Genomic DNA, 21,710 nt, shown 5'->3' on the forward strand with positions numbered 1-21,710 from the left:
TCTGGGCGAACCAAGCCCGGCGGCTTCGCGTCCGCGCCGCGCTCCCGCTCCCCGAGTGTGTGAGGCGACGGCGGCAGCGGAGCCAGCAGCGAGCGGAGCGCACAGCCCGGCCCGCCCCCTCCCTCCCCCTCCCTCCTGGCCCGCCTGCCCGCCTCCCGCCCGCCTCCCCGCCCCCCCCCCCCGCCGGCCGGGAGGTGGAGCTCCGGGACCGCTCTATCCCGCTGGGAGGGGACCCCAAGCCCTGCTCCCCAACGCCGGGTTCTCCCGGTTTGCCATCCCTCCACTTCCCCGGGCCCCGGATAAGCGGGCTGTCCCCCTTCCCCTCCCCGGCTCTTCACCTTACACTTATCCCATCGGAGCCCCTATCTGTACCCCTCCCCAACCCCCAGCCTTACTCCACTGAGACACCTGTCCCCACCCCCACCCTGCTCCCTGGGAAGTCGAGGTAGGGGAAGGATCTCCCCCAGGGCCCTCTTCACTGGGCAGCTGCTCCTCCAGATCCATCTCTTCCCGCCCAGACCCCGATCACCCCCGGTGGCCCTCCCTTTCCATTGCGCAGGGGGAAGTCCACCCCTCCCCCTCTGGCCGAAACCGCAGAACGGTCAGTCTCGGTGGCCTCAGCAAGCCGTGGGAATGGGGCTATGGAGGGGACCGTGCGGGAGGGTAACGGAACCGGGGGCTCCCCTAGAAGGTGGATGGGGGAGGTATACAAGTGTGAGGAAGATGACGTGCCCGGGTTCGGGCTATTCGAGTCCCCCCCCCCCCATCACCTGCCCCCAGGGCGGCTCCAAGCTGTGGCCACACACATTACCGGTGACATACACACATTAACACACAGTCACACGGGTCCCTGCCCTGTGAGGCCACACAGTGTCACGGCTTGTGCCACACGCCCTCGCAGTGCCACAAGCTCCCTGTCACACTCACACTCAGTCACACACAGTGTCACACGCAGTGTCTCACTCCAATACTCAGTCTCTCCTGCTCAGCTCTGGCTCTCTGGCGCCATCTAGAGGTGATGAGCAGTTTGGGAACTCCCTTTCCTGTGCTCAAGGTTTGGTAACTCCAGGCTCCCAAATGTCCCAATTCAATATGTTCTCATGACTTCTGTCACTTCTGGGGTCCATGCTGGGTATTCTGGGCCATAAGAATGAGTGAGACTGTTCTGAGCAGGGCCTGGTGCTGAGTGTGGAAAGGCCCTCATTATGAAATGAGGAGTCACTGGCCCTCCATCTGCCGTGGCCTCTGACCCCTCATCCCTGACCTTCCCCATTTCCCCATGCCTACCTCTCTTCTCTCCCTGATCTCTTTTCTCTGCTTCTTCCTCTGTCCCTGCCTAGACTATCTGTGTGAGACACTATTTAGGGTAAGGGTAGGAGCACTACAGCTAAGAGGGTAAGCAAGGACTGCCCAAGACTCTCCCACAGACCCTGCTCTAACCCCCACTCCCATTCAGGATGGGTGAGAGGGTGAGCTTGGTGAAGGGAGGATCTGTCCTGCAAGTGGCTTCTCTTTGACCCTCCTGGAGCCTATGCTTTCTCCACGCTTGAGCACAGCTCCAGGGAGGAAGGGAGTCAGTGGCCCAGAGAGATGAAATCTTCTGCAGAGGAGCTGCCCCAGCCTCCCTGCCCCCAGCGTGCGCCTGCTGCCCACTGCCACAAGCTCTCTCCGATCTGCTTGCTGGGAGCCATTCAAAGGCTCCTCTGTTCTCCTCCCTTGCTCAGTGCTGAGCGGGATAGGCAGTCGCAGAGCTGGGCAGGAAATGCTAATCTCCCAGATGTTCTCCTCTGTCCTCGCTGCTTCACCACCATCAAACCCAAATCCTGCACCAAGTGGTAGGAGCAAAATTGGGCAAGGGCAACACCAGGGTGTGCTCACCCTTCTCCGTCCTCCCCATCCCCTCCTACCCAAGCTGTCAGGCTGGGCTCTATGAGGGACCTGCGCTGGGGTAATGTAGGTATGGGGATTTGGGTCCGGCTTTCCCAGGGAGGAGGGCAGGCAAGAGAGCCAGGACTGGGAGGAGGATGATTGGCATGCAAAAAGAGGTGGCATCGAAGAGGAAAGAGAAGCCAGGCTCCTGGCTCTCTACCAAACTAGGAGGAGAGCTTGATTAGCAAGTGGAGCACAGGGCTCCTGAAACTGATGGTTCCTGAGATTTCTGCTGAGACTGTGGCGAGGGATGGGTGCCTGGGCGGTGCTAGGTGTGGGAGCATTTGGGATGCTTGTGGACCTAAGGCTCTGACTATGAAATACCTGGGATGGCTGTAGCTAAAAGGACTAGGATGTGCAAGTGCCTGGAACTGTAGCAGATAGATTGTTCTATAACAGAAAGGCTGTTGCCTCTGATTGTAGCTGGGATGCTGTTGTAATGCTGTGATGCTATTATGCCTGAACTGTGGCCAGGCTGCTCAGATTACCCGAGAGGCTATTGCCAAGCCACATGTGTGCACACGTCTGTGTGTGTGTGTGTGTTGGGAGGCAGTACCTGAGATGCTATTGGTGCTGAAGCTATAGGAGTGGGGCTGGCACACCTGCTACCGGCTGTAGTTGAGACCTTGTTCCCTGTTAATATGTCGTAGGAGGGCCTGTGGCTGAATCCATTGCCTAGGTCTTAGGAGATGAGAAGCTATTGCTAGAAGGCTGTACCTGGGAGGCAGGCTGTTACCTGGGATAATGCCAGAGCTACTGTTGTGTATAGGACTGTAGCTGGAATGCTATTGGTTCTGAAGCTATAGCTATGATGACAGCATACTGGGGATTGGCTATAACGAAGATGCTGTTGCCCAGGATTGTGGCTCGGCTGTTTCTGTGTGCACAACTCTAGCTGGGATGCTGTTTATGCCTGCGGCTATAGCTCTGAAGCGCAGATGTAGCTGGGAGGCCATTTCCTGGTGATACGGCTGGACCACTGTTGTGTGGGGGCTATAGCTGAGACTCTGTTGCCTAGGAGATGAGAAACTGTTCCCCTAGAATGCTGTTCAGGGAAACAGGATGCTACCTGAGATGGGAGCTGATCTGCTGTTGGAGCTGATTTACTGTTGTGCTTGGGACTGTCACTGAGTGGCTATTGTTGAGTTTGTGGCTGGCTGGGTGGGGAAAGGCCAGTGAGTCCTGCCTGGAGGCCTGGGAGATGCCGGAGGCTGGGCAGGGGCTGCTGCTCTGGGAAGGCCTCGGCAGCTGCTCTGCTGTGGAGCTAGGAAGCCTGTTTTCATTACTGTTTTAACTCTTTTTTTAACCTTGTTTTTCTCTCGGCTGCACTTTCGCTCACTCATTAATTTTGGTATTTTTCTCACGGTGCCTCAGCCCCTGTCACGGCTGCCATGGCAACAGGAGGCAGTGTGCACAGTGCCAAAATATCTGATCAAAAAATAACCAAAATAAGAAAACACCAAGATGGCTATGCCGGGGGCTATGGTAGAGGGAGAGCCATTGGCTCAAGTCCAGGAAACACCAGGCTCCCCAGGGAACCATTTATCTCCCCTCTCAGCCCCAGGGAGGCTTTGCTGAACCTCCTGATAACCTGGGAGGTCCTTTCCCAAGGGAACCCCCCACCTCTGACAACACTCTCTCCCAGGACTCCAAGATTTTCAATGCTCCCTGCCCAAGAGGCAGCTTTGCCTGTGATGGGAAAATAGGGGATGAGGAGGGGTGAGAGGTGAAGGCTGGGACTCACCTCCCAGGAGCTGACAGTACTTTTAGGAAGCTTCCCGCCTGCCCCAACCCCACACGTGCACCCACCCACCCAATCCTTCCCTGGCCCCTCCTGCCTTAGGCTTCTTCCCCCTTCTGTGCTTCCACTCTTACCCCATCTGGCCACCTCCACTTTCCTATTTTCATACCCCAACATCCTGATGGGATGGACAGAGGAGATCCCTGCCTCTCAGCCCCACCCCCTCCCTCCCTCTTCAGTGACTGTTTTTGGGGGAAGGAGTCCCGCAAAAGTTCCTGATACTGCTGGACCTCTGGCCACCTCTGGCTCCACCAGCTTAGTGAGATTACTGAACAGTCCTAAACACCCACATCCCACTCTGATTTTCTCTCCCATTTCCTAGAACCTGGGTCGCAGTTTAGTTCCCTGGGGACCTCATGTTCCCCAGGAAGGGTGAAAGGAAAGAGCGTAATGTGAGGGAGGAACGGCAAAGCTCTGTGGTACTACCTGTCTCTCTTCCTTCTTCACCCACTAATTTCCCCTCTCGGGGGCTTTTCTAGGTATCTGGAGACTGGGAATTGGGAAAATGAGGAGACCTCCAACTCTGCCTCTGTCACGTCACTCAAATACAGCTCTGTCCCTTCTTACTGCTGCACCCAACAGCGAAAGTCTCATGCCTCCCTTACCTCTGGGAAGGGCTAAAACTCACTTCCTGCTCCCCACTTTCAATTCCAATCCACTCCCCACTCCCCAAGAGCAGTAGTGGCCTCAGTCTCCTGGCAGAGCCTTCCCAGGCCCGTTTCCATGGAAACTGGGTAGGCTGTGCTGTGCGGGAAGGGGAGAAGAAACAGGAACAGGGAGGAGAGCCCAAGCCTCTGGGACAGTCCCAGAGGAAGGGACATGGTCACTGACGGAAGGGGGTAGCTGCTCCATGCAGATGGAGGGTGGGATTTGGGAGACAAGAACTACCAAAAGCTGGCACTTTCTGTTCCCATGCAGCTTTCTTTGAGGCCTCCTGAGAAGGGGGCACATTACTGTCCCCTCCTTTGGAACAGGGAGGGGGGAATCATGCCTCCCCCTGCCCTAAAGTCCTTCTTTACCAGAAATTGCCTGATCTGAGGTGACTCTTCCCCAGGAGCCACAATCCCTAGGAGAGAGACTGTGGCTACCCTCCCTTCCCCCACGAGCTCCCCACCAGTCCCAGACCAGCAGCTTGGGAGGCTGGGCAGCCCCAGGGAGTCGGTGGCCGCTGCTGACCCCGTGGCGTGCGGCTCTCAAAGACCCGATTCATTTCTGGGGGCTGAAGGCACCATTGTCCTCGACAGGGAGTGGTGTGGAGAGTGGAGGTACAGACTCAGAAGGAAGGAATGCGTCTGGAAAAGTTGCCCTCGGGGAGCCAGTCTCTAGGCTCCCACCAGATCCCCAGCGGGACCCTCTCATGACCTCGAGCCAGTCCCCTAGCAGCTCCCAGCAGCCTTCGCTCTTTTGCAAAGGGAGGGTGCTGCTGCAGCGCGGGGGAAGCCTCACCCACCCTTCCTGCTGGGGGCAAACAATTTCTAGGGCTGGGAGCTGTCCAGCACCTTGGTCCTGACAGGCCATGGATTAGCCTAGCTACCATGGATGAGGAAGTGCTCAGGGCCAGCCCCAGGAGTTGAGGAGCTCTCCCAACACAGGCTAAGACCACCCTTGACCTGGGTGGGCTTGGGTGCAGGCCTGGACGTGGGGATCCATCAATGCTGAGAACTGACCCAAGGAGCAACCTGCCCCAGCCTTAGCTGAGTAGAATTGAAGGGTTAAGTGCTTCCATACCATTCCCCCAGAACTCTGTCTCTGACCCCAGTAGGGGAAAACACCAAGAGAGGTCAGACTCTGCCACCCCCATCCCCCATCTCTCTCTGTACCTCTGTTTCTGTTTTCCTCCCTCCTCCTCTTTTTCTCTCCCTGCTGGGTTGGGGGCTGCTGAATTATCATTTCTCAGCTTTGCTAATGTGCTCCCTGCTGCGGGGAGGGATCATAATTCTGGGAGATGATTAAGTTTCAAATTGTTTTTCTTTGTGTTGTAGAAGATGAGGCTTTAATATGGTCCCTCCCAGACAGGGGGCCTGTTTGTGCCACCCCCTCCCTGCCTCCTTCTGCCTACCCCTCTTCTCCAGTCCTAGCACTCCCCTTTCTGATAGACTAAGTTTGGGACCATGTCCCTCTAAACTCTTGTGTGCACTGGGGGGAGATGGGCCTACCCTTGATTCAAATGAGAATACATAAAGTGTAGCACCAAGAAACATTGATTTTGATATCAGGCAAGTCAGAATTCAGATCCTGATCCTGCCATTTACTACTCACGTGACCTTGGATGAGTTATTTAAGCTACCTGGACCTCAGTTTCTTCATCTATTAAATGGGTATCCTAATAATTATTTCATGGGGTGCGTGTGAGGATTTAAAATGATCATCTGTGTGAAGCTATTAGTAGAATGGCTGGCTCGTGGTTAAACTGAGTAGATATTAGTGGTCGTTGCCGCACATCTATCTCACCCTGTGTGATCCGGCTCCCACCATCCTCCCAAAAGACTTCATTCTTCAGTTCAATAAATGTTTATCCTATCCCTACTGTGTTCCAGGCACTGTGCAATAGACTAAGTTATCTAGGACTGAGGAGGCCAGTTCTCTTGCCCATCTGTCTCTGCCACACCCCTTCATTCACTTCCTTCGGTCCTTCCAACTCAAGTTCACACCCATTATACCCTCCCACCTATTCCAGCCCTTCTTTCATTAAGCCCACTTCCTTCTTTTCTTCTTTCAGTGCAGGTCTTATCACTTCTCCTTGATTCTTTCCCTCTTAATAATAAGCATCCTTTACCTCCTACATCATTCTTCATCCCACTTGGGGCCATCGATTTAGACTCGCACCTTGTATGTGTGTTTGTGTGTCTCAGAGGGAGCTGGTGTTAATTCACATTCAATAACGCACCTAGAGCAGATTTCTGGACTCCTACATTTGAACTGTATGTTTTTTGCACAGCCTTTCCCTATGTATCAACCATCCAACCCTTGAAAAAATAAAGTTTATTTATTTATTTCTCTTCCTACCTACCTGCGCTAGCTCTGCCTCTCTCTTTATAACACTCTGAATGGGAAAGCCTGCTGGTTGTCAGTAAGAACAGCTGATTTATGATTTGTATTTTTGTCTCTGCCCAATTGGCCTCCTACTCTTTACCATATTGACTTTTTTTTTTTCCGGTTTCTCCAAGGAATCACTTCACAACTCTTTGAGGGCTTATATCATTCTTGGTTCAGTGCAGGAAACAGAAACCCCAGGTATTTAAAACCATAGGGCATTTAATATAGGGGGCTTAATATAATTAAAAAAATTGTTGAAAGGACTTGTGAAGTGGCACTAGAAGAGCTAATATCTATGCTCTAACCAGGAGAATGGGGCATCAAAATGCCACCACCGGAAAGACTGAGTTAAAGAATGTGTCTCCAGAGATTTTCCATCCAGGAATCAGGAAGCAGAGACCAGGAAGCTGGAATTCCTGTTACAGAAGAGCCTTATGTCTCCAGGATCCTTCTTACCTGTCCAAAATAGCAGAAAGATGGCCTCTTCCTCTATTTTCCCTTCCATTAACACAAGTGCACCTAATTAATAGAAGCTATTTCCATCAGCATCTTAGCTGTAAGGGAAATGTATTCTAGTCTTCTAGTCTCTGTAATACATTAGAAGAGAGTGGGAGTAGAGAGAATGCATGTCAGTTGATGGTTTTCAACACTAACTTGAACTCTGCCCTCTAGGAGTTCACAGACTAGAGAGGTTAGCACTCGGGCCAATGAAGGGCGAATGAGCCAGAAAGCGTGTGTGATAGACCCAGTGCCAGAGGCATGAGGTCTGGACCATGGTCTCAAATTGATTCCTAACCTCAACTCGAGTTCTGGAGATCAAGCTTTCCTAATCATCAGAAGAACAAGATTGAAATCTTTTCACTGGGGAGAGAGGGGGAAAGAGGAGACCCAACATCAAACATATTCTCACTCCACAGAAGGGGCTTGTCTTGCTTTGCCTTGTCAGAGCTGCTATCACAAATACCACCAACTGGTTTTGGCTTAGCAACGGAAATTTATTGGCTCACAGCTTTGAGAGTAGAAGATAATCAAGTTATCGGGAATGTGTTCTGGTGCTGGCTGCTGGCAATCCTTGGGATTCCTCGGCTTGTATCTCTGCCTCCCATCATGTGGCAAAGTCCTCTTCTTTCAGTTTCTCCTGATTTCAGCTTATTCTGCGTGGCTTTCTCCAAATTCTGGTTTCTACTTTCTTCACTTTATAAGGCCTCCAGTAATTAAGACCCACCTTCATTCAGTTCGGCCACATTTAACTAAAAATAACATCTTCAAGAGGTCTTATTTACAGGAATGTGTTTAAGATGAAGAACATATCCATTTTGGGGTACATAATTCAACTACCAAGGACTATATCCAATAATACAAGGTCCTGAAGCTGCCCCAAGAAAATAGGGTCTACCACAATGGCACCCCCTCCCTCACAGTGGCTGATTTGGCTCATGTGACCCTGTGTGGTTCACCTGTCACCTGCCTTAAGACTGTCATCCTGAAATGGGCCCCCAGGCTCACCACAGGGAAGAGAGAAATCCTGAGGGAAAAGACTCAAACTGAGTCTGTCTCTCAAACAGGAGGGCCTGGGCCCCAGGAGGATTTTGCTGGGGAATTTTGAGGAACTGGCACCTTCCAATTGCTGTATCTGTTCCTTTCTGCAATTCCAGACATTCTGGCATCTTTCCTCATCTCTGACTCCAGGAACCAGGAGCCAGGGCCAGGTTGTTCTAGGACAAGGGAATAGTGGCAGCCCCTGAGGTCCCAAGTAAATCCTCCATCTGTTCAATGGCACCAGTTTGTATCTGTTGAGGGAGTGTGAGAGGACGGGGATAAGGGGTGGTCTGGCATCTCCTCAAAGGCTGAAATGGAAGGTAGTATAGTCTGGTAGTTAAACGCTTAGCCTCGTGAATCCTGTCCTGGCTTGGCTCTTTCCTAGCTGTGTGACCTTGAGCCAGTTACTTAATTTTCTGAGTTTGTTTTCCCATCTGTAAAGTGCAAATGATAATGTACCTGTCTCACAATGTGGTAGTGAGGATTACTTGAGATTATTATATATAAAGAGAGTGCTTAACCCTGTGCCTGGCATATAGCAAACTTTCAATAAGCAGTATGGATAGTATTTTTGTTATTATCGATACCACATATCCTCAGCCACAAAGCATCTTCCATCTTAATTACTAGGAAACATTGGGAAGAGGGGCTTCCTCACCAAAGGTTTGTTCCAGAACTATGAGCTCTTGGGCACATTCTGGAAAAGTGGAGAGACAGACCAGGCCAGGATGTCCCTCACACCTGTTCCCTCTACCTGAGGAGACTCTGCCCCCCTGAATCCTAGTGCTGTAACTGCATGGTTCCCTTGGGTATTTTACCATGCCCCAGGGAGGGGACATGGTGTCACATTAGCAGGTGAGGAAGGGAGGGTCTAGTGATGTTCAGAGTCCTGTGATTAGAAGGGCTTTGGAATTATATGCTTTGACGTTTTTGTGCCCCTTTCCCTCTTTCTCTGCTCTCCTTTCCCCAACCTCTCCAACGTTAAGTTTTGTTGAGCACCTACTATGCGTCAAACACTGTGCCTCTGTGGGGTCATGAGAAGAATAGAGAAAAAGGCAGTTCCTCACCAACTGAAGCTCCCAGTCTACGGGGGCCACAACGTATACAAATGTAATCGCTCAAATAATCATTTCATGACATTATAATAGATGCGACAAATGAAAAGTACAGGGAAAAATGAGAGTGGAAACATAATCTCCTTCGTTGGTCTGGGGCAGTAGACCTGGGAAGGTCAGATCAGACCTTTAGAGTGAGTAGGATTCAGCCAGCCAAGAAGGGGTAGGTTCTCTGGGCAGAGGTGAGTTCCTGCCACGATGTTAGATGATAACTTCATGGTGTGCTGCCTTGACCAGAGGTATTTGATTCTTAAATGGGGACTCCCAAATGGATCAATGTTTAATGGTGGGATTTTTTAGAGGTGTGTGACCAGCTGATAGGGTCAGGAGGCCTTCCTAGCAGCAGCCTTCAAGTCAAACCACGTGGCTAGGTGTGTGTGTGTGTGTGTAAAGAGTGTGTGCAGGAGTGTGAAATGCATGTTTGTTATTGTGAATGTCAGTGCAGGTGTGTATGTATAAATGCAGAGTTGTAACTAATAATTTTGGCCCAAATAGCAGAAACATATCCTCAAATCCATGGATGTGCCTGCTCATGGGGAAAGGGGAGAGAGCAAAGAAGGGAGACTGTTTACCCATGTGGCACATAGGAGCCTCCAGCAGCTGAATTCCCTACCCTTGACCTTGGGCATCCCAGATTATCCATCTCTGTCAAGTGCCAGGGGCAGACTTGCCACCACTGCTGGAGAAGCATTGGTGTTGAAAGCTGAGGAGGAGGAGGAGGCTTTATAATTCACACAGTCTTTTAGAGAATCATTATTTCAAATGTTGGCATCCTCCATATTTTTGTTCCTGGACCGCTGGACAGAATGTATGTGTGTGTATATATGGTATGTGTCATTATTTGTGAATGTTGACTGTACATGCCTATGAGCATAGGAACAGGTGTTTGGAAACTACGATATGAAGTATAAATTGTCATAACTGAGGGTCCCGGTGAATTTGAGGCCAACAGACTTGTTCATGGGCTCGTTCCCTCTCACTATGCCTGTCTCTGTGCTCTCATGAGCCGGTCAGGGCTGGGTCCCTTCATATAAACAACTGACTGAAAATGTACTGACCGCATCAAGACAAACAGAAATAATACGCTCACATTCACCTCTGTTTCATAAAGCAAGTGGAACCTGGGCCCATTGCTGTGAATGAGCTTCAATAATTCATCCCAGCCACTGATGCGATATTGACATAAAGCTTATTTAGCACTGGGGGAGTCAGGAGAAGTAGCAATTATGCCTTCCCCTGCAGCCTGGTCACTCTGCTAGCTCTCTGGTGCTGCACTGGAAGACAGACTCCTAAAGAGGGGAAAAGGCTGGGGAGGTCACTTGCCCCCTTCCCTCCTAGCAGGCAGTAGTCCACCTGAAGTTCTTGAGGTGGTTTTCTATTTTCTTTTGATGATATTATTAATTAGAGGCTTCCCATTCCCATCTCTGATTTGAACTTGTCAGCGGCCAAAGAGATGTTTCTGAAGTCACACCGAGGTCTCTTCTTTATCTCTCTCCAAGGAATCAAAACCACTGGTACCATCCGTGCATTGTGACAGTTGGAGAGTGAGGTTGAGGCTTTTGGGAGAGAGAGAGAGAGAACCCATGGTTGATGTCTTAAATGACATCCAACAACCCATTTGATTTTCTTCTCTCTCCAAAGTAAAAATCACTCATTAAACATCTAAAAAACTGTTTAATGAATTTCTACCATTCTTCACTTATTCAACAAATTCTTTGTGAGCACCTACTGGTACAGAGTGAACCAAACAGACTTGATCTTTACCTTCATAGGGTTTACAATATAGTGGGATAGACAGGTCATTAAACAAATAAACACACAAATGAATATATAATTACAAATTATTGCTTCTGCTATATCTACCTACTTATCTATTTGTTCATTCATTCATTCAAATAAACATACCAATGAGTATATAATTGCAAATTATTGCTACTGCTGTATCTACCTATTTGTTCATACATTTGTTCATTCATTCATTCATTCACCATCAATTCTATGAGATAGAATAACTAGTAAGGAACAGCTTTGACTGTTGCTGAACCATGAAATAAGTAGCCTGGGGAAGATAGTGGGAAGAGTAGACCAGAAAGAGGGTGCCAAGAATAAGTGCTCAGTAGATGTAGGGTAAATTGAATTACTGAAGTGGATTAACTATAAGGAACCAGAGTAGAAACAGAAAATCCTGTGGAGTCTCGGACCCACTAATCCACAGTCTAATTGGCAGATCAAATATTTCAACCTTCTTTCCATGATCTCCACAACACAAGGAACTGTATCAGACGAGGGTGTGGCAATCAGCACACCCTGGTTGGGTAAGGAAACCTGCCCTGGATCTCCAAATCTGGGCCCCTCTTGGGGACACTCAAGGAGCATGGCCAAGTCTCAGTGGCAGTAGTCTCGGTTCAGAGACCCTCAGGCGTGGCACCCACAGGTACACAGAATCTGTTGGTATCTGTTGGCTAGATGTCTCTGGCCAGCTTGGCCTCCCAGGGCCTTTTGGCTAAGTGGCCACTCTTAATGTTGGCTGCTTCCAGAGAGCCTTAGGACACACAGTCAGCAGAATGGTTCCCAACGTCCCTCATTGTCACTGAGCTGGGCCTGAGCCATCCTGCTGCTGCCTATGCTGACTTCTAAGGCCTCATCCTCACTGCAGGAAGCATCATGCAGCCAAGAGGGTGTAGGCAAGACATCCAGGGGACTGACGGGAGCCGCAGGCCTGGACCTGCCATATGGGACCTGCACATATGTAATTTTCTCCTTGCTGCTCTAACCCTTCTCACCCAGGCCCTTTGGAGTCAATTTTTCTCCTTCTTCCCTCCGTGTCTTCTCTCAGAGGGGAGAGTGAAATTTCTAACTCTGCACTATGTTTGTGGCCGTTAATTAACCCTAAATCAATCAATTGATTCCCCTGCCTGCACCCCACCCGCGTAAACACTTGCACAGCATGGGTCTAAATAGGAAGTCATTGTGCTTCAAAAGAAAATCCTGGGACTTTTTCTTAATTTCATCATTGACTAATTAAGTGACCTTCTTCAAGGCCCCAATTTTTTCCCCCAATGTTAAAAAAAGTTATTTCTGTTGAGCGCTTACTATGTGCCAGGCACTAGGACTCAGTGCTTCACATGTGTTACATCATTCTATTCTCATGCAACCTACAATGTAAGTGACAGTCTAAAAACCTAATTGTGAAATATAATATTTGCAGCAAATTAAAAACTTATTATAAAAAGCTACAGTAATCCAAACAGTATGCCAAGTCCACCAAATGGGAAAGAAGAGTCTCTATGACAAACGATGCTGGGAAAATAGGATATCCACATGCAAAAATGCTCATACCATATACAAAAATTAACTCAAAATGGAACAATGACCTAAATATAAGAACTAGAACTATAAAACTCTTAGAAGAAAACAGAGGGAATATCTTGAGGACCTTGTATTATGCAATAGATTCCTAGACTTTACACTAAAAGCACAAGTAACAAAACAAAAAATAGATAAGTTTTTACTTCATCAAAATTAAAAAAACTTTTGTGAATCTAAGGATGTTGTCAGGAAAGTGAAAAGACAGCCTACATACAAAATGAGGGAAAATATTTGGAAACTTTTTATCTACTAAAGACTTAATACCCAAAATGGATAAAGAATTCCTGCAACTGAACAACAAAAAGACAAACAATCCAATTTTTAAAAAAATGGACAAAGGATTAGAATAGACATTTCTCCAAAGAAGATACACAAGTGGCCAATAAGTACACGAAAAGTTGCTCAACGTCATTAGCCATTAGGGAAATGCAAATCAAAGCTACACTAAAATGCCGCTTCGCATCCACTAGAATGGCTGTTTTTTAAAAAAGAAGAGGAAAATAATAAGTGTTCATGAAAGCAATTCGTGTTCATGAGGACGCAGGGAAAAGGACCCTTGTACATTGTTGGTGGGAATGTAAAATGGTGTAGCTGCTGTGGAAAATGGTTTGGTGGTTCCTCAAAAAGATAAGTATAGAATTAACATATGACCCAGCAAACCCACTTCTAGGTATATGCCCAAATATATTGAAAGCAGAGACTTGAACAGATATTTGTATACCAATGTTCATAGCAACATTATTCACAATAGCCAAAATGTGGAAGCAACCCAATGCCCATTGACAGATGAATGAATAAACAAAGTGTGGTATATACATACAATGGAATATTATTCAGCTGTAAAAAGGAACTTCAGTTCTGATACATGGGACAACATGGATGAACCTTGAAGACACCTTCCTGAGTGAAATAAGCCAGACACAAAAGGACAAATATTGTATGATTCCACTTATATGAAATACCTAGAATATGCAAGTTCAGTGAGACAAAAGTAGATTGCAGGTTATTACAGGTGAAAGGGGAGTTCATACTTAATGGGTTCACATTCTCTTTTTGGGGTTTTGGTAATGAATAGTGGTGATAGAAGCAAAACTGAATTAATTAATGTCACTGAATTGTATATTTGAAAATAGTTAAAATAGCTAATTTTATTTTGTAGATATACTTTACCACAGTAAAAATTTTAAAAAAGCATATACACAGAACGTGTCTAAAACATACATATGAACTGGTTAACAAATAATTATCCCTTATAATATATTATATCTGTGATAAACATTCCCTTGCTTTTCTCTGTAGTTTTAGTACCATGTATGCATTACTAAACAATGCAGTTTAGTTTTGCCTATTTTTGAATTATATATGAATGGAACTTTTAACTGTATTTCTCTTGAGTTTTCTTGTAGCTTACTTTTTTCTTTGTAAATTTATTCATGTTGTTTCATGTATCTAAACTTGATTTTTGTTGCTGTACATTCCACTGTATGAAGTATCTCAATTTACCTTTGTATTTACTATAGATGGTGTACTGGTTTGAAAGGATTATGTACCGTAGAAAAGACGTGTTTTAATCCTGATCCATCTCGTGGAGGCAGCCATCTCTTTCGATCCCTATCAGCACTGTAGGTTGGAAACTTGATTAGATTATCTCCACATAGATGTGACTCCCAGTTGTGAGTATCCCTCTAACCAAAGGTTAGAGGGAGATGTGACCACACCCATTTCAGGTGGGTTTTGATTACTTTATGGGAATCCTTTAAAGAACTAAACATTTTGGATAAAGCTTCAGAACCACGAAAGGCCACACAGTCAGAGACCTTTGGAGACGAAGAAGAAAAACGTCCCTGGCACACTTCGTGAAACAAGAAGCCAGGAGAGAAAGCTAGCAGACGGCACCATATTTGCCATATGCCTTTCCAGTTGAGAGAGAAACCCTGAACTTCATTGGCCTTCTTGAACCAAGGTATCTTTCCCTGATGGCTTAGATTGGACATTTGTATAGCTTTGCTTTAATTTGGACATCTTCGTGGGCTTAGAACTGTAAACTAGCAACTTAATAAATTCCCCTGTTTAAAAGCTGTCCCATTTCTGATATATCACATTCCAGCAGCTTGTAAACTAGAACAGATGGGTAGTGGGTTGTTTCCCCTTTTTGGACATTACAGACATTCTTGTACATGACTTCTGGTGTATTGGGGCATAAAATTATCTAGGGTAAAAAAAAATTATCTAGGGTACATAATTAGTAGTGGAATTTCTGGGTCTAAGACAATGAGTGTCTTCAGCTTTAAAGGGCAAGCCCAAAGATTGTTTCCCAAAGTGGCTGTGGCAAATGCTGTATTTAACCCTCTCGTTTTACTGATGCAGAAACTAAGGCTCAGGGATGTTCAGCAGTAGCCAGGTGTGACCAGCTCCAAAGAGTTGGAGCTAGGCTGTATACCAAGTCAATTTGACTTCAGAGCCCATGCTCTTAACCAGCTCTCTACCTGCCCTCTGTTTCAATTAAGGTATTCTCAGCTGCTATAGCTACAGAGCCAGTAACAACTCAATGGCTAAGAAAATACGGATTTTTTTTCTGTCATATAATAATCTTTTTTTTCTGTCATATAATAATCTGAGGAAAGTGTTTCAGATCAGCAGGTAGCATTGTTCCACAAGGACATTAAGAAATTAGTGTTAAGATCTTGTCATGGGGTATATGGTTGAGATAAGGTTGCTGTCATGACTAAATTCCCCTGGTGGGAAAGTGAAAGCATGTGGAAGATTTTATGTATGTGTAAGGTTTTAGGGACCTTACATTTATGGAAGTGATCCACGATTTTTCATTTTTTGTTCTAGCTGCTCCAAGACACTGGAGACCAAAAGAAATATCAATATATTGACTCAGCAGTCTCATTTCTTAAATCCTATCTTCTCTGCTATTCTCCTCCTCCTCTTTTTTTTTCTTTTTTATGAAAAAAATAACATACATGCAAAAAAGCAAAGACTTCAAAGTACATCACAACAATTAATTGTATAACAGATTTCAGAGTGTGGTATGGGTTACAATTCCACCATTTTAGGTTTTTACTTCTAGTTACTCTAAGATACTAGAGACTAAAAGAAACATCAATACAACAATTCAGCAGTCATACTCATTTGTTAAACCCTACCTTTTCTGTATAACTCCACCATCACCTTTAATCTTTCTCCGACTCTTTAGGGGTATTTGGGCTATGCCCATTCTAAGTTTTTCATGCCGGAAGGGGCTGAATGGGGTGGGGATGAAACTAGTTGATGTTCTGGAGAGGCTGGCCCCTCTGCATTTCAGGACTTATCTGGTCCAGGGACCCATATGAAGGTTGTACATTTCTGGAAAGTTACCCCAGTGCTTGGAACCTTTGTAGACTCTTACATAAAGCCCTAGGTGTTCTTAAGATTGGCTGGAATGGTTTTGGTTGGGGTTTATCAAGTTATGATAGGTAGCAAAGTCTAACTGAAGCTTGCATAAGAGTGACCTCCAGAGTAGCCTCTCCATTCTATTTGAACTCTTAGCCATTGATACTTTGTTACACTTCTTTTTCCCCTTTTGGTCAGGATGGCATTGTTGATCCCATGGTGCCAGGGACAGACTCATCCCTGAGAGTCATCTCCCATGCTGCCAGGGAGACTTTCACCCTTGGATGCCATGTCCTTGATTGGAGGGAAGGTAATGGTTTCACCTGCAGAGTTGGGCTTAGAGAGAGTGAGGCTATATCTGAGCAACAAAAGAGGTCCTCCAGATGTGACTCTTAGGCATACTTATAGGCAGGCTAAGCTTCTCCACTACAAACATAAGTTCACAAGAGCAAGCCTCAAGATCAAGGGCTTGGCCAATTGATTTGGGTGTTCCTAATGTTTGACACAGTATCAGGGTTTTCCCCGGTGGTAAAGTTTAGTAGTTCCATATTTTTTCTCCCATCCCTCAAAGAATTTTCCAATACTTTTTGATTATCTGCTTATTATACTCTTGGATGTATCCAGGCGTTATATTAAGCTATACAGAACTAAAGGCCCTCGTTCTTATTCTGGGCTCCCTGTGTTTGGATTGTTTAAATTATCGACCCAGACAGGTTGAGTTAGATTATGTGCTACAGAAAATTCAGGTTCTCCATCTACTTTTTATTTGTTTATTTATTTATTAAACATAACATACAAACACAAACATTCTTACCATTTGATCATTCTATTCTTGATATATAATCAGTAACTCACAATATCATCACATAGTTGTATATTCATTATCATGATCATTTCTTAGAACATTTGCATCAATTCAGAAAGAGAAATAAAAAGAAAACAGAAAAAAAGTCATACATACCATACCCCTTAACCCTCCTTTTCATTGATCATTAGCATTTCAATTTACTAAATTTATTTTAACGTTTGTTTCCTCTATTATTTATTTATTTTTAATCCATGTATTTTACTTGTCCGTCCATAAATTAGACAAAAGGAGCATCAGACACAAGGCTCTCACATCCACACAGTCACACTGCGACAGCCATATCATCATATAATTATCTTCAAGAAACATGGCCACTGGAGTACAGCTCCACATTTTCAGGCAGTTTGCCTCTCCATTACATCTTAACTAAAAAGGTGATAACTATCTAATGCATAAGAATAACCTCCAGGATAACCTCTCGACTCTGTTTGGAATCTCTCAGCCATTGACACTTTATTTTGTCTCATTTCACTCTTTCCCCTTTTGGTGGAGAAGGTTTTCTCAATCCCTTGGTGCTGAGTCCCAGCTCATTCTAGGATTTCTGTCCCACATTGCCAGGAAGGTCCACACCCCTGGGAGTCATGTCCCAAGTGGAGAGGGGGAGGGCAGTGAGTTTGCTTGTCATTTTTAGGGGTTTTGGTTTGCATTTCCCTAAAAGCCAGGGAAGTTGAGCATCTTTTCATGTGCCTTTTGGCCATTTGTATTTCCTCTTCTGAGAAGTGTCTGCTCAAGTCTTTTGCCCATTTTGTAATTGGGTTGTCTGTCTTTCTGTTGTTGAGTTGAATAATCTCTTTATATATTTTGGATACTAGACCTTTATCTGATATATCGTTTCCAAATATTGTCTCCTATTGTGTAGGCTGTCTTTTTACTTTCTTGATGAAATTCTTTGGTGCACAAAAGTGTTTAATTTTGAGGAGTTCCCATTTATTTATTTATTTAATGCTCGTGCTTTGGGTGTAAGGTCTAGGAAACCATCTCCTATTATAAGATTTATAAAATATTTCCCTCCATTGTCTTCTAAAAGTTCTATGGTCTTAGAGCTAATATTTACATCTTTGATCCATTTTGAGTTAATTTTTGTACAGAGTGTGAGATATGGATCCTCTTTCATTCTTTTGTATGTGGATATCCAGTTCTTTAGGCACCATTTATCGAAGAGGCTGTTCTGTACCAGGTGAGTTGGCTTGACTGCCTTATTAAAGATCATTGTCCATAGATGAGAGGGTCTATATCTGAACACTCTATTCGATTCCATTGGTCAGTATATCTACCTTTATGCCAGCTACCATGTTGTTTTGACCACTGTAGCTTTGTAATATGCCTTAAAGTCAAGGTAATATGAGACCTCTGACTTCATTTTTCTTTCTCACGATATTTTTAGCTATTCGGGGCACCCTGCCCTTTTTCTATTTCTGAAAAGTAAGTTTGGGGGATTTTAATTGTTATTGCATTGAATCTGTAAATCAATTTAGGTAGAATTGACATCTTAATTATATTTAGTTTTCCAATCCATGAACACGGTATGCCCTTCCATTCATTTAGTTCTTCTGTGATTTTTTTTTAACAATTTATTGTAGTTTTCTTTATCTCTTTAGTTAAATTTATTCCTAAATATTTTATTCTTTTGGTTGCAATTTAAATAGATTTTTTTCTTTATCCCCCCCAGATTGTTCATTACCAGTATATAGAAACACTACAGATTTTTGAGTGTTGATCTTGTAACTTGCCACTTTGCTGTACTCATTTATTAGCTCTAGTAGTTTTTGTGGATTTTTTTGGGTTTTTGACATATAGTATCATATCATCTGCAAACAGTGAGAGTTTTACTTCCTCCTTTCCAATTTTGATGCTTTGTATTTCTTTGTCTTGTCTAATTGCTCTGGCTAGAACTTCCAACACAATGTTGAATAACAGTCGTAATAATGGACATCCTTGTCTTGTTCCTGATTCTTGAAGACAATTGTATAACTATACAGCTTTTACGGTGTGACCATGTGATTGTGAAAATCTTGCAGCTGACACTGCCTATAACCAGTGTATGGACAGATGTGTAAAAAATAAGGACAAAAAATAAATGATAAGGGGTATGATATTTTCTGGTTGTTCTTTTCATTTTTATTTTTATTCTTATATGTATTTTTTATTTTGAGTAATGAAAATGTTCAAAGATTGATTGCAGTGATGAATATACAACTATGTGATAGTCCTGTGAACCATTATTGTACAGCTTGGATGATTATATGGTGTTCTAGTTTGCTAGCTGCCAGAATGCAACATATCAGAAATGGAATGGCTTTTAAAAGGGGAATTTAATAAATTGCTAGTTTACAGTTCTAAGGCCGAGAAATCGTCCCAATTAAAACAAGCCTATAGAAATGCCCAATCTAAGGCATCCAGGGAAAGATACCTTGGTTCAAGAAGGCTGATGAAGTTCAGGGTTTCTCTCTCAAGTGAGAAGGCACATGGTGAACACAGTCTGGGCTTCTCTCTCAACTGGAAGGTCATGAGGTGAACACAGCATCATCTGCTAGCTTTCTCTCCTGACTTCCAGTTTCATGAAGCTCCCTGGGAACCGTTTTTCTTCTTCATCTCCAAAGGTCACTGGCTCGTGGACTCTCTGCTTTGTGGTACTGCAGCATTCTCTGCTCTCTCCGAATCTCTTTCATTCTCCAAAATGTTTCCTCTTTTCTTAAAAAATTTATTAATTTAAAAAAATTAACAACAAACAAAAACATTAACATATCATTCCATTCTACATATATAATCAGTAATTCTTAATATCATCACATAGTTGCATATTCATCATTTCTTAGTACATTTGCATCGATTTAGAAAAAGAAATAAAAAGACAACAGAAAAAGAAATAAAACGATAACAGAAAATAAAAGATTATACATCCCGTACCCCTTACCCCTCGCTTTCATTTATCACCAGCATTTCAAACTGAATTTATTTTAACATTTGTTCCCCCTATTATTTATTTTTATTCCATATGTTCTACTTGTCTGTTGATATGGTAGATAAAAGGAGCATCAGACACAAGGTTTTCACAATCACACAGTCACATTGTGAAAGCTATATCATTATTCAATCATCCTCAAGAAACATGGCTACTGGAACACAGCTCTACATTTTCAGGCAGTTCCCTCCAGCCTCTCCACTACATCTTGAACAACAAGGTGATATCTACTTAATGCATAAGAATAACCTCTAGGATAACCTCTCGACTCTGTTTGGAATCTCTCAGCCATTGACACTTAGTCTCATTTCACTCTTCCCCCTTTTGGTTGAGAAGGTTCTCTCAATCCCTTGATGTTAATTCTCAGCTCATTCTAGGGTTTTTCTCAATCCCTTGATGCTGAGTCTCAGCTCATTCCAGGATGTCTGACCCACATTGCCAGGAAAGTCCACACCCCTGGGAGTCATGTCCCACGCAGAGAGGGGGAAGGTGGCAAGACTGCTCGTCGTCGTGTTGGCTGGAGAGAGAGGCCACATCTGAGCAACAAAAGAGGCTCTCTTGGAGGTGACTCTTAGGCCTAAATTTTAAGTAGACTTGACCTATCCTTTGTGGGGTTAAGTTTCATATGAACAAACCCCAAGACTGGGGGCCCAGCCCACAGCTTTGATTGTCCACACTGCTTGTGAGAACACCAAGAATTCAACTTGGGGAAGTTGAATTTCTCCCCGTTCTCACCATTCCCCAAAGGGGGCTTTGCAAATACTTTTCCACTCACTGATTGAATCACTCTGGGATTCATCAGGGCATCACTCTGGACAAACCAACAAGATCTCATGTCCTACCTGAGATTCCAAATACTTATGGCGTTCAATCAAACTATCTACATAAGTTATATTAGGAAATGCACTACTCAAAATATAAATTTTGTAACAAATAAACACAAAATGTTTCCTCTTTTATAGGACTCCAGAAACTTATCAAGATCTGCCCAAATAGGTGGAGACATGTCGTCACCTAATCCAGTTTAACAACCACTCTTAATTAAATCACATCTCCAGGGAGATGATCTGATTACAGTTTCAAACACACAGTATTGAATAGGGATTATTCTCCCTTTATGAAATGGGATTTAGATCAAAACATGGCTTTTCTAGGGGACATACATCCTTCCAAACCAGCACATATGGTATGTAAATATATCTTAATAAAATTGAATTAAAAAAAGAAGAATACGATGGTTTCATTCTAGGTGGTTGGGTAAGTGAACAGAGGCGCCCTCGTTATGCCAACTAATTCTTTTCAATAGTCATATATCGAGAACTTATTGCCAAAAGGTGCTAATCACAGACAAAGAAATCACACCTGCTTTCCACACATATAAGTTCCAGAAAACAACATGCATGGATGAGGGGTAAGTTTAGAACCAAATCAATATCTCAGATATCCAGCCATATGCTGCCCTGCAAGGGGAGGCCCACATAGCACACCCTGAGGTTTGAATGGATGGCATATACACAGGGAAGGACTGTATATTCAATGTGTGCCATACAAGGATGGTGCTATGGAATAAACTCACACTTTGAGTGACCCCTGGAAAATTCCATCGCATTCAGGACTGGATATACAGCTCTGGGCCTTAGCAATGCTAAGTCAAAGAAGCTTGGTCTGTGGAACCCATGGTTTCTTACATTCAAATGATCCCATTCAATAGTC

This window comes from Tamandua tetradactyla, chromosome 20 (genome assembly GCF_023851605.1).
Source record: "Tamandua tetradactyla isolate mTamTet1 chromosome 20, mTamTet1.pri, whole genome shotgun sequence".
Lineage (NCBI taxonomy): Eukaryota > Metazoa > Chordata > Mammalia > Pilosa > Myrmecophagidae > Tamandua > Tamandua tetradactyla.